The sequence below is a fragment of the Nannospalax galili genome, unplaced genomic scaffold, assembly GCF_000622305.1.
Source record: "Nannospalax galili isolate Female #2095 unplaced genomic scaffold, S.galili_v1.0 scaffold974, whole genome shotgun sequence".
Taxonomy (NCBI): Eukaryota; Metazoa; Chordata; class Mammalia; order Rodentia; family Spalacidae; genus Nannospalax; species Nannospalax galili.
Window position 1 is genome coordinate 172,455 of NW_008335438.1, and position 14,541 is coordinate 186,995.

Below are 14,541 nucleotides of genomic sequence, written 5' to 3' on the forward strand. Positions count from 1 at the left end.
ATAGTGCTACCCACATCAGGCTGAGTCTTCCCACATCAATCGACTTACTTAAGATAATCCTTCCACAGACATGTCACAGGCCAGCCGAATGTAGACAACCCCTCATTGAGACAGTCTTCCCAGGTCATTCTAGGTTATGTCAAATTGACAATTGAAGCTAACCATTACACCATCTCCCCCTTGCTGCATCAAAATCACTTTTTTGAGCATTTTCATTGTAGGCTATATTTCCATGGCTTCTAGTACCCAAAACAATGGCATATAGACATACAATAAGTATAAAATAAACAGATCATATGATCCGTTTATACCACTCCTCATAATAAACAAGAAGAATAATAAGCTAGCACACCACAGAGATACTTGCATGTCCATCACTATTGCTACACTATTCACAAAAGCCAAGATATGTACCAGACTCTTTGTACAAGAACAGGTGAATGGCTAAGGAAAAATTTGTAAGAGATATGAATGGAATTTAATTCAACTGTAAAAAAATGAAGTTATGGCAGTCACAAGAAAATGAATGGAACCCTGAAGACCGTTATGTTAAGTAAAATAAAGCAGACTTAGAGAAATATTGCATGCTTTCTGTCATATACAGACTATAGATTTAAATTTGCATGTGTGCCTACATATATAGGGCATGAAAGTAGAAGAGGGACTACAAGGGGGGGAGAGGTTCAAAAAGAAGGGGATGGGAAAAAAGAGGGGTGCAGTGGACTAAATATGCACAAAAGGAAGAGGAGCTATTTTCAGAGAAGGAAATGAACCACCAAGAGTGGGTGGTGGGCAGAGGGAGTGAGACCACAATAGGAACAAAGTTTGATGATGTGTATGTACAAAACTGTCCCAGGGACACATATTTCTTTGTAAGCAGACTGAAAATAGGTTGAAACACATAAATAAATAAACATGATGTTACAATGTTATTCTTGTTCAAATCTTTCAGTGCTGCCACTTGACACTTGCATGCATCCCTTAAAATGGCATCCAGATCCCCCCGTCATCTGGCTCTGCCTATCAGTAGCTTTGATCCCAAATTCTGCCACTTTTCCCCACGCCCACCCAGCCTCACATACTTATTTTTAGATCTTCTAAGGTACCTAATTCCACCCTGCCTCTGAGCCATCAAGCACTCTGTCCCTTACTGGATGAGTTTATTCTTATCCTTCTCCATTTTGCACACTTAATTTCAATTCAAAATTGAGTCTCCCTTTAAAATAATCTGCAGAGTGCATGTCCTTGGATAAGATGCCTATTAAACCTCATTCACTACAAAGCTCAGGGAACTTTGTAGAAGAAGGAGCAGAAAGGTTCTAAGAACCAGGGGTGGTGCATAACCATAAGGTAACAGTCTTCTAGGTTCCTGGGGACTTGCTCATATGAACTTAGAGCAATGATGTCAGCATGCACAAGACCATACAGACCCAATCAGACAAAAACCAGCATAGAACTGGGGAAATAGGCAGGAGGCTCAAACCTTAGTCAAAGAACTATTGGTAGCTGATCCCTCTGGGTGACGGAGAGTTGATCTTTAAGGATGTGATGCTAGATAGGCTGATCAGGCGCCAGTGGATGAACTTGCAACAAGGGACATCTGGGGCACAAACTTGCAACAAGGGACATCTGGGGCACAAACTTGATTCAACTGGCCTTAACATATATGAAAGAATGCATGAAATCCTATGTGCGGGCTATGGGGGAGGTGAAGATAGGGATGGGGTATCTAAATATGACTAAGATCTATTGTATGAAATGCATAAAAATTCAAAAAATATATATAAAATATGGAAAAAATAAAATCATGTCTTCTAGAAGACCTTTTGTAATCTATTCCATAAGAGCAGATACTCCTTTGGGAGTTATGCTTGGCAGAGTGTCTTTAGTTCCTCCTCCTTTTGCTTGGCATTCAAACCCCAAAGAAAAAACTGCATCTAAATAATGAAGACATTAAATGCTAAATAATCTTTCTTTAGATTTACAAAACCAGAATATCTGGTGATCTGATAATATCAGAATGCATAAACATCCATCCTTATTATTTAAGCCTGCAATTAAATTAGCAGAAAGCATATAAATTGCTGAGTGTGGTTTAGCTTGGAGAAAACTATATACTTGTTTATAAAATTATAGTAACTAGTTCCAGAAGCTCAAGATCAATTATGATGTTCTGGCTGGAAGAGGAGATACGGACCCTGGATGATGAAGACCCCATTCTCCCCATATCTTTTCTTCTTTTTCCACTCTCTCTTTTCTTGCTAAAAAAGTACTTTTGCATATATGTGTTCTGAAAAATGTGACTTTGCGGTTGATAGCCAACCCTATCTTCTCAGGGAAAGCCATGGAATAAACTTGATTTCCTTCCTCCTAATGAGTAGAGAGCTGAGTCCAGTAACAATCTTCCCCCAGAACTTTGTATTGCATATTCCTACAGAACTTGTTTTGTTACCACAATGTTTATCACACTGGCACTGTGTCATTATGTATTTAATGTTAGTATTCCCCAGTAGGACACGAGTTTTGTCAGAGAAGAAAACATTTCCATGGAGCCGGTGATTCTATCCCCCATTCTGAAGTAGCCAGCCAATCGGTACTGGTTTATTCAAAGAGTATTAGATTATTTATTAGTAGCTGTTAAGCTTCTGGAATATAGGAACCATGCTATTTCTTCCTTTGTGTCCTTTTCAGCCTCTAGATGGTTTGAGTCATTAGAAAGGATTTAGAAGATGTTGGTTGAATGGGTAGTTATTGCCCCTTATCAAGGCATTCAGTTGCACTAAGTAGAAGAAAGCATTTCCCAGCACAGTCTTAACACTGCAATCCAGATTCTGAGTCTGCAACATTTTCCTCCTAATACCTCCCAGTATGTCTGTATGTTCATACCACCTCTTCCTCCATCCCTTAGCTCTACATAATTCAAAACCAAAGGGCCTGCAGCTGGGAAGGTGGTCTTTGAAGGCTGCTATAGTTAGATCTTATTGCACTTCTTGCTATGCAACTAAGTACAGCATTTGATCTATATGACCCTGCTCTAGGGCTGAAAAAAGGTTGAGTACAAACTATCCAAGAACTCTTATCTCATCCAGAATGATTTCACTTTTAGGAAGCCATGTAACAACAACACATTATGAGTCTCTCTCATCAGCTGCTGGTAACAGAACAGCTCCATATCCAATTACAACTGTAGCCAGGAGAGGAAAAATCCAGTGTCACCTACTGGGTGCGACACAAAGTGTCTTATTTACATAAGAGCAAATCTACTGAGAGCAGGCATATTGTGTGTGTGCGTGTGTGTGTGTGTGTGTGTGTGTGTGTGTGTAGTGTAGTGTAGTGTAGTGTAGTGTATACACCTGTGGGGAGGCCACTGAAAGTCCTGTTCTATAACTATATGCCTTATGATCTTGAGACGGAGTCCCTCGCTGAACCTGGGACTCACCTTTGTAACTACACTAGGTAACCAGCAAGATCCAGAGATCTTCTACCTCTGCCCCCAACAGCACTAGAATTATTCTTGCCCATGTGTGCCTTTTAATGTAGGTACTGAAGATCACACTTGGCTCTTCCTGCTTTCATAGCAAGTATTCTTAACCACTGATCCATCTCCTAGCCCTGGCAGGAATAAGTTTGAAAATCTTGTCCATGTCAGTGTGAACTTGTGTTACAAAAGAACCATTCATTACATTTTATTTAGAAATGAATTCTCATGAGTTTGAGTGAATCAGCAGATTTAGAATTAATTAACTGTTATGCCAGTGATAAAAGTGCTTAAAAAAACAAAACCTGGAACCATAGATTCTTACATACCTAATCTATTGCTTTGGAAAATTCCTTCTCCAGAAAGCAGGATTGAACATGATTGCTTTATAGGGTAGGATGTGGTAGGGCAGAGTGGGGAAGTAGTGTCTCTTCAGTGCTTGGTATCTTGATAGCCACACATCTAGATAGATGATTTCAAGCCAAGAGATGGTTTACACGATGGCTAACATTTCAGACACTGGAATCAAGACAACCTACATTCCTGTTCTAGCTTTGACACTTATTATCTGGATAATCATGGAAAAAATTTTATAACTTCTCTGAACCTTAGATTCCTTAATTGTAATGTGGAACAATTATAAACACTAACACCTAACATAGAATTTGGACACATAAATTGTTTGGTTCATGTGGTGGTTAATCTTGTCAACTTGATTTCATTGAGAAACACAATAGAAACAAATTTCTAGGCATGTTTGTGAGGGATTATTTAGATTAAGTTAGTTGAGGTGCTCTAAATGTGGGTGCTATGGTTCCACTGGTTGGTGTCCCAGACTACACTTAGTGGATGAAGTGAGCTGAGAAGAAGCTCTCATTGCTCTGCTTCCTGGCTGGATGTAACACAACCAGCGGCTTCACTCTCCTGTTGCAGGACTTTCCTGCCATGATGGACTGTACTCTTGAACTGGGATCCAGAATAAACCCTTCCCTCCTTAAGCTGCATTTGTCAGACATTTTGTCATGGCAACAAGAAAAGCAACTAAGACAGCTCACGATGGACATATTAAGGTATTTTTGAAAGTGGCTACTTCTATAAGAAAAACCTCTCAAAGGGCTGTTTTAATATGATTTCTACTACCTAATTACATAAAGATGCATAAAACACAGCTCAGAAGCTCAAAGGCATTTGCAGTCAACCTGGAGAAACCATATATACACATCTAACTATAGAATAACTTGCCTACTATCCCAGTAGAGCTGTGGGAAACAGGAGGTGGGAATAAAAGACAAATGAAACTCCTTACTACATGCTGAATATTGATCCTTACATATACCAGACAAGAATACCATACACACGCATCAAAAAAGCTTCTTTTTGCAACAGAGGCTACTGCAGAATTGCACATCTGGTCAGACACAAAGAACATATGTCTGAGAGATGCCCAGTACTAGGTGACACATCTACAGTTGAACCTCTACAACTAAGTATCATGGAACATAGTGGAATAAGGGGCAGAGAGAAAACTAATGCATCCCTCAACTCTCGTCAGTAAAGCTTCCTATACAACAGAGTGTGATGCACACAGAAGGCCACAACTGGCCAAGTGTTAAAGAATAAAAGGCTGTAGAGTATACGATAGGACTCCTATATGGAACCTCATTCACTCATGGCTCAGGGACCATTGTGGAAGTGGGGGAGGACAGAGTGTAAGAACCCAGGCTGGTTGATGAACACAGGGAAGCAGAGGCTTCCAGGCCACTGGAAGCTTGCACATATGAACTTGTGGCAATGGTGGCATCAAGCGCAGGACTCATGTCAACTCAATTAAACAAGAGCCCAAAGGGGAGGAGAGAAGTAGGTGGCAGCCGGCACTAGATTGAGAACTATTTGAGACTGATTGCTTCTGGGTGAGGGAGAGTATGACTTACACACCATCACTATATGGACTAACTAGACTCCAGTGGACGCATTTACACTGAAGGACATTTGGGAAGAAATCCCTGAATGAACAGAACTTAACATATATGGTGGAATACGTGAGATTCCGTTGGGAGATGACAGAGGCATGGATGGAGGAGGGGATCTAAATTTGCTTAAAAACTGTTGAACGAAATTACAAAAGCTCAATAAAAAATAAAAAGAAATAAAAGAAAGATTCTTGGCAAGGAGAAGAGCAGTGATGATGGTCTGATTGTCCTGGGCCACAAAGAGTGAAGATAAACCTGGGAGGAGAGGGAGTTAAGAACAAGAGCCTAGAGACCCATAAGTGAGAAGGACTTTAGCTGTGACGAAGCTCAGTGTATTCAAGGTCCCTGGAAAAGGCACAGCAACTCAAGAGTAGCTGACAAAATCCAGAGTGGGGCAGATAGTCTGCAAGGAAAGGCCTTGGATGCTTTATGAGTAATGGACATTGGCTGTTTTTGTTTATCATCTTCTACTTCTCTATCTTCTGAAAATGGCAACCTGGTTTTCCTTTGAGTAGTTATACATCCTGAGGTTTCTGTCTATATGGTTTGGATGGTGTTTCTCAGATAATCCATGCCCATGTTTCTTGTAAGGGTCTTCATGTGATCCAGGCCTACAAAATGAGTATATCCCATCTGCTTGACCACACTAACTGGTTGAAAGTTTGGGCATGCTACTAAGTTTGTCCAATCAGGGTTATATCTTAGGACTAATCAGAAAGCTACATTTGGTAGCTAGAAGGACATGGGGGCCTGAGGTGCCAGAGATTACCACACACTCAATAATGAGAGAACAGAGAACAAATGAAAGATACGTAGAAGGAGGAAGATGAAATGCTGGATACATAATTTGAACTGGTTTCAGCCTTACATGGTGGACTTTCTGAATTCTAGGCTTTCTCTTTCCTGTATCTTTTGGTTTAGGTCATAGTGGTTGGTTTACTATTGATTTTAGGCAAGTGATTCTTGACCAATAAGACATCAGTGCTTGAAGTAATTAAAGGGCATGATGGCATGCACTTGTAATCCCAGCATTGGAGAGGGGAAGACAGGAGAATCTCTGAGGTTCAATAGCCAGTTTACCTAATCTGATTGATGAATCTTAAATCTCAATGAGGGACTAAGAAACCAAGATAGATAGCTCTTGAGGAATAATACTGGAGGTTGATCTTTGGCCTTCACATGTAAATGCATATATGCACACATGAACATGTTCATACATCTATACACAAATGCGCGCGCACGCACACACACACACATACACACCTTACATTCTTTTGTGTTTTATGACCCATGATGTTTTCTTACTGTTATACTTAAACATAACTACTAGAAATAACTAATACATTTCTCAGAAAAATCAAGGATTTCTCTACTTCCCTAAAACAAGCCTTCAGATATGAATTTTATATTTCTGTAGAGGAAGGAAACAATAGACTCCACAGGTAGGAGAGAAAGTTATTGTAACCAATTTGTAGCAAGCTGGAAACAAATTTTATATGTAAACATAAATATCGTTCTTAGACAGTCAAGATCTGAAACCCATCTGTAAAGGCTTTAAAACTGTTATATGGCCCCTGCCTTTTGTTGGTCACATAGTAAGTGCAGACTCTTTATTGAATATTTAGAAAAGAAAAAGAAAGAGGAAAAGGCTCTTTGCTACCGACAGGTTTGATTCCAGTCCCTGTACCGAAATCTACATAGAAATCAGCATGCTCTCACATCAAGTCTGGCAGTCAGCCAGCTCCCAATAGAGACAGCTGTTGCTCTGGACAAAGCCAGAGAGACAGGAGTTGGTTTGCTCTCTCTCTCTCTCTCTCTCTCTCTCTCTCTCTCTCTCTCTTCAGCTAGGACCATACTGCTCTACAAGGGATACAACTGTATGCGATGCACAGAGTTCCGGACAAAGGAAAAAATGTTGGTGGATTAGATGTTGATGTTTTTAATTGAAAAAGCTTATTGCTACATCACCCTACCCAAACAGTAGATCTCTCTCTCTCTCTCTCTCTCTCTCTCTCTCTCTCTCTCTCTCTGTGTATCGAAGATGAATGAAGGGAATGAAGTCAACTCCAGGAGACCTCATCATGAATCATAAGCCTGAAGATTGCTCTGCTCAGAAGCAAAATACCCTTTCACCGTGTGCCCCAGACATGTAGCAACACATCTACTCCATCTGCCTTTCGGTGTCTACTCTGCAGTATAAGAGGTGAATTCCACACCAGATGACAAACACTCTTTTCCAAACTGTTGAAAAAGCACATATGCTTCCTACTATACATTAAACCTCCCTTAAAGATATTTTCTTTGTCTTACAGTTAGTATTTAAAAAGCACTTGCATTTGGTGTTATTCTTTTTAAATCAAATATGAAAAATGACACCATTTAAAACTCCTTATAACTAGAGGGATGACTTAGAGGGTTAGAGTACTTATTACTCTTCTGGAAGATCTCTGTTCAGTTCCCAGCACCCATATCAGACAGCTCACAACTGCCTTTAACTCCAGCTCCAGGGACTCTGACATCCTCTTCTAGCCCCCGTGGCCACTGCACTCACATGCATAAATAGACTAAACACATATACACTCAAACGCATGTTTCTTGAAAAATCTTTTAAAAATCCTTCTCCCTAATAATTGAAGGGTACTTTAGGATGGGGGAGAATGCCACAGAGCTAATGGTATTTTTGATTGCCTGTCAAATTTGATATGCAGTATCTAGGTCAAAGTAATTTCCTCCTACAATACTACAGAAACTAGAGAAGAAAATTCTAACAAAGTGTGGGTGTGTTTGTGCACACATATCCCCCGTGGTCTTTGCTGTTATTAGACAGTACATTCTTTCCTCCACAACATTTCCACAGCTATAATAGAAGAATATGTTCTGCAAAGCTCTCAATTTATGGTTGCTCCTACTGACGTATAGGAAACCCTGTGGAAACTGGGATCAGTTTTGACTTACTCATTATTCTATACACCTGTGCCCATCCCAGACTTGAGAACAGAAAAACAGTAATTATTAAATAGATGCTCTATGAGCGACTGAGATGGAGGCAGAAGGGGAAAACAGGGAAATCCTAACTGAACATGGAGGATATGACAAAAGTAGTAAATGTATAATGCATTATGTACATCGTAAAACCACCATTTCATGAAGAAAGACAAGAAAGATAGTGAGCCTAGGGGACGAGGATTGGAGACACTAAGTACGGAACCTTGTCACAAGCACAGAACTTGACTTGTAAAGAATTTAATGTTTATCTAGGAAATCTAGTTACAATGCACATGAAAGACGAAAGGGCAAGATGGACACAAGCCTAAAGCACATGTTCTTTTCAGTGGCTTCCAAGTGTCAGGAGTTGGTACTCTCCTGAATACAATATTAGGCCCCTTGGATCCATCTCTAACTGTGTTCTTGGGGCTTTCCTGCATCAGAATCACTTTAGAGTTTTATTTAAATTCAGTATTCTGAGCCTGAACCTAACAATTTATTGAATAAGACACGTTAGGGCTAGATACTAGGAGGACTTATTTTTAAATAAAGTTTCCTCTTTGATTTTTCATATCTTAAGTTTTGATAATTATTTTCAAGTCAATAAGGGTAACTTGCTATAATCTTATTGCCTGAGGAAAAGAACTCTTAAAATATTGCAATTTAACAAAATTTGATTGGAAATACGATTTCAAAACGTGTTATTAGCTCTAGTCAAATATGCAAAATATTTTTCTACTTAACTTGGATTCTGACTTGTTTTGACATTTCTATTTCTTTATAAAATCATTCACATCTCTGGGATGACTGGACTGAGAGTAAAAGTGGATATAAGTCAGGTAAATAATAAAAAAAACCATGTAGGACTCTTTTAAATTCACAACAATTCAACAAAAAATAAATTTAAAAAGAGAGTAACATTTGAGTGTTACAAACATTAGGCATTCACTATGATTTTTAAATAGGGGCAAGAAAGAGATCACATGCTTTTGTGAAAAATGCTTATGGGAGCAGGAGAGAAAAGGTGAAGAGCCATGATCAGGAGACTACCTGGTTCCTAAAGCACTTGAATTAATGTACTGATGATCAGGAGGTAGACAGACACTGTAGGAGACTCAGGAGGTAAGAGCTATAATTCATAAACATGGTTTCTGATGTGCTATAGCAGAGAGAGAAGCAGTAAGAATCACTTCCCAGGACAGGAACATGGCTTAGTGCATAAAAGCACTTTTAGCGCAAGCCTGATAATATGACTTTGGCTTCCTGGAACACAGGCAAAAAGCTAGACACAGTGACACTTCTGTGGTAAATAGGGAGATGAAGATGGGAGACCACTCTGAAAGCTTAAGGGCCATCTAGCCTGGAACATATAGTACAGTGTCAAACAAGAAGAAAGATTCTGCCTCAAAACACATTGGAAAGTGAAGACCAGCACCCAAAGTTGTCTTCTGACCAAAGCAAGTATGACCTGGTATACACACAAACATACAAATATACATATCTATACAAAAATAAATTATAAATATTTTAAAAGGCCAAATGTTGTGGCACATGCCTTTAATCAAAGGACTCTAGAGGCAGAGGTATGCAGATCTCTTTAAGTTCAAGGCCAGCCTGGTCTATATCATGAGTTCAAGGCCAACCAGGTGTACATAGTGGGACTTTGTCTGGACAAAAAAAAAGAAAAGACTTCCAGGTTTCTGATTTGGGCAACTGTATGGTAGTAGCATTCCCTGAGATGGAAAAGGCTAGTAAATGATAATCAGGGTGGCAAAATGAAGAAGAAGAGGAATTCACTAATCTAATTTTGCATCTTGGAAGTTTGAAATGATAACAAAACATTCAAGTACACAAATATGAAAAGTACATGTATCTAGAATTCAGGAAAGTAATTTGTTCAGGTTCAAAACCATACCTGCCACTAGGTGTAGTGGCATAAGCCTTTATTTAATCTCAGCTCTCAGGAAGCAGAGGCAGGTGGATCTCTATGAGATTGGGGCCATCCTGACCTATGTAGTGAGTTCCAGGCTGGCTGTAGCTATAAGGAGACCCTGTCTCAAAACTGCCCCACCACCAAAAAAATAAAATAAAAAGTGAAAACATGTTAGGGTCTCCAGAAAATGAAGGGCAATTAAACCAGAAGAGTAGGAATAATCAGACAGGGATGCCAACATTTGGGTTGAAAAATGAGTCCAGTATAAAAGCCCAAAAGAGAGCTACAAAAAAATAGAGAGGAGTAATTAAAAGACTGACAGAAACACAGATTCTGTGATACTGGCATGGAGTAGATATAGAGATCAGCTATAAAGAACTGACAGAGGTTCTGGGGAGATGGCTCAGTGGTTAAGAGCACTGTCTGCTCTTGCAGAAGACCCGGGTTTGAATCCTAGCACTCACATGGTGGCTACAACCATCCTTAACTCCAGTTCCAGGGGATCTGATGCCCTCTTCTAACCTCCATGGGCACTGCATGACACGGGTGCACTTACACACATGCAGGCATTATACTCATACACATAAAATAAAATGAAAATAATAAATAAAATATTGAAAAAAAGGAAAGACTGACAGAAACATTCAGAAAATGAAAGTGTCGGGGGTGGGGTTATTGGGAAGTTAAGAGAAGAGGGTTTTGGCTTTAGAAGGAAGCCAGTGGAGGTGCTGCAAGATCAAGTCAAGGATGACTGACTTACATATCTATAGAATAGACCCAGGCAGAGAATGCATCGTCCTGTAAAGGACTCAGTTCCACAGTAGAGACAGTGATCATAGTGACAAAATAAAGAAGACAATATAATTAAAAGTTTCAGAATAACACTTTTCCTCAGAAGGAGTGAAACATGAGTTACGTTAATGGTATGTTTTGTAACTAAAGGGAGTGTTAAGTTGAATGCGAAATCCTAATAGATGAACAAGCAGAAGGAATAGCTCAGCATTTGGACTCCACTTGGTTTGGGTTTTGCACTTGGCAGCCCAGGACTTTAATTTGCACTATTTCGGACACCCACATATCTCTTAACAATGCACCTAGCAACCTACTGGCAACCTAGGACCTTCACCTGTATTGAGCTGCAAGCACACCCATCTCTGAATGGTGAAATAAGTTTCCCCTTCCTGTAAATACCATCAAATGTAGACAGAGCCTACTCAGCCCTATTCCAACTGTGTCCAGGCACAGAAGTGAGGAGGCCAGTCTGGCCCAAACTGATTTGGGAATAAATGCACAGTAAAGCAAACTGTGTCATCAAAATAAACTTTTAGGGGAAATTCTGTGTTTACCATCTTATGCCTATGCATAATTGGCCACACATATTACTAAAATCAGATGCATTATGAGAAGAGACATGCACAGTAGGAACAAAGGTTATATAAATTACCCTGTCAATAGAAACAGAGAACCACATTCATTATGGCCCTTGTCAACCAAATCCCTCTTTCTCTTGAACCCCATAAAGGAAACCCAGAATAATAACTGGGGCCTTGAATACCCTCACTCAGGTGGCCTACTGTTTCTTTTGACAGTATTTTTGACCTGTTTTATTTGATTTGTTTTGAATAAAGTATTCTTACTACTTCAAAATCTATGTACACCTTTATTTCATTCTTTTATTTAAATGTTTACTTATTTTTATGTCTATGAGTGTTATGCCTACATGTATATAAATGTATCTGTGCCATACAATGTCTATGGATACCAGAAGAGGGCATCAGATTCTCTGGAACTGGAGCTATGGACAGGTGTTAGCCACCCACCATGTGGGTTCTGGGAACCAAACTCAGGTCCTCTGTAAGAGCAGCCAGTGCTCTTAACCATTGATGCATCTCTCTAGTCCCTGTTTCATTCTTTTTTAAAATTTTATTTATTATTTTTATTTTATATGTATGAGTGTTATACCTGCATGTATGTAAGTGCACCCATGTCGTGCAATGCCCGTGGAGGACAGAAGAGGCTGTCAGATGCCCTGGAACTGGAGTTACAGACAGTTGTTAGCTGCCATGTGAGTGCTGGGAATTGAACCTGGGTCTTCTGCAAGAACGGTCAGTGTTCTTAACCACTGACCATCTCTGCAGCCCCCCATTTCGTTCTTGAATAAGATACTGAGAACGTGAGAAACAACTGGTCTAAATCCCAAACACCAGTAACACTAACACTATGGAGATCTAATGCCTTTGTAACTTTGGCACAGTTCAATATAGCATTGGTTTATAATAATTTTTAAATCACTTTTTGCTTAACTAATTTTTAAACACTAGTATATACCAGTTTCTGATTTTTTTGAATATTTATTATTTTTAAACTAAAAGTTTCTCTTATCAAACTTTTTTTGACAACAACTTCTGGTTTCACTTAGTTTAGAAAACCCTCCTAATTTTAACATCCATTTGGGTATAACAAACTTGCCCCCTCCCCTTTCCCTATCCTCTCTGGTTTTCCAAGTTCAGAGGGTAAAATGTGCTATCTTTTTATAAAACCCTCTTGAATTACTTTGGAGATGATACAATAGATGCAGTTAGATTCTAAAAGACAGACTCTCACGTTAGTGGTAGAACATCCCTGGGATGGAATCTAGTCCCTGGTACCATAACTAACAGATTGGGCCTCACAGAGCAAATACTTAACCTGGGATAATGCAATAGTGGAAGATCAGGAAGCTTCATCCAGGGCTCTAATGGCCTCTCTGTGAATTCTCTTCTTTCTTCCCTATATGGTGCCATTAGTCTTGCAGAAGGAAAAAGCAGTCATAGTTATTGGCTTGAATTATGAATATATGGAATAATGAGACACCATTTCACAATTTTGTTTCACCTACTGGGGAAACAGATTCTTGTCTCAATGGTATTTGAACTTGAGCAGCAACACAGATGGGAAAAATGTTCCTGAGAATAGAGCTAACACAACAGAAAACAAAGGAAACGGATAAAAGAAACCACTTCTTGTTATGATGGTCTGAGTCAACCATATCTTTAAGAACCTTGCCATTGAAGATGTCACCTAAATGAACCTCACTTTGCATATCCTCATTTAGTCTGTGCTTCCTGTCACTTAAAATTACAAGGGTCCTGATTCACATATCATTAATTCATCCCCTGCTCCTTAACTGTGAAAGCCAGTGGCTCTTAAGACAATAAACTGGCTGGTTATAAGAAGTCTGGAGACTAGGGAAGTCAAAAGCAATCTTGGTCAATCACAAGTCAACTTTCTCAAGTTGAGTCCACTTAGTGAGAAAGCTCTAGCTTGAACAACTGACCCAAACCCTGCCCCTCAGCTTTCTTCATTATGAAACTGGGTGAAGAGGCGTTAGTCCTGATTCCTGAACAAAGCAATCACCAGACCCCAGGACCCGTGCTGAGAATGAGCTGGCTCTACCCTACAAGAACTGTACCAAGGAGCCCTCCAGCTCAATCTTCTGCCTTCCCACTGATTGAGCCCAAAGGACATTTTAGAAATAAGATATTGATTGCTCAACAAGGAGAAAACCTCCCAAGTTTTCTCCATACTAATCACAGGTTTAAAATGAGACTAAAAGTATGTATCTCCCAGAACATAATGAATACAAAGCTGTAATTTGGGAGTCAGAAGAATTTAGGACGGAAAGGTCTGAAATCCCACCTCTGAGCTGAATTTTGTCACTTGCTAGCTCCATGTTGCCATGTAGACTCTCACTTCCTTTTTAAAAAATTTCAATAGCATAAAGGAGCTGGATTATTTACTGCAAAGTGGATGCTTTTGTAATGATAGCATGACAGAATCGATGAGAAAATGCATTTGGGGGTCAGGATTCTCACACTGCAATATTATCTGTTTCACGATTAGAAATGGGGGTAATTGAAAGCATTGCCTTTTTAGATGTGTTGCAGGAGATAAACAAGATTACACACATAGAATTTAGCTCATACTGGGAAGTAAACAAATTTCAGCGATAGGCATCATGGATATAAAATTTTATATAAAAGTTTCATAGAGCCAGGTTTAATCCCATAGTCCGGGAATGTCATCATTTGGAAAGCTGAGTCAGGAGTATCATGACTTGGAGCCCAGCCTGGAGTTATATAGCAAGAGGAGACAGAGAGAGAGAGAGAGAGAGAGAGAGAGAGAGAGAGAGAGAG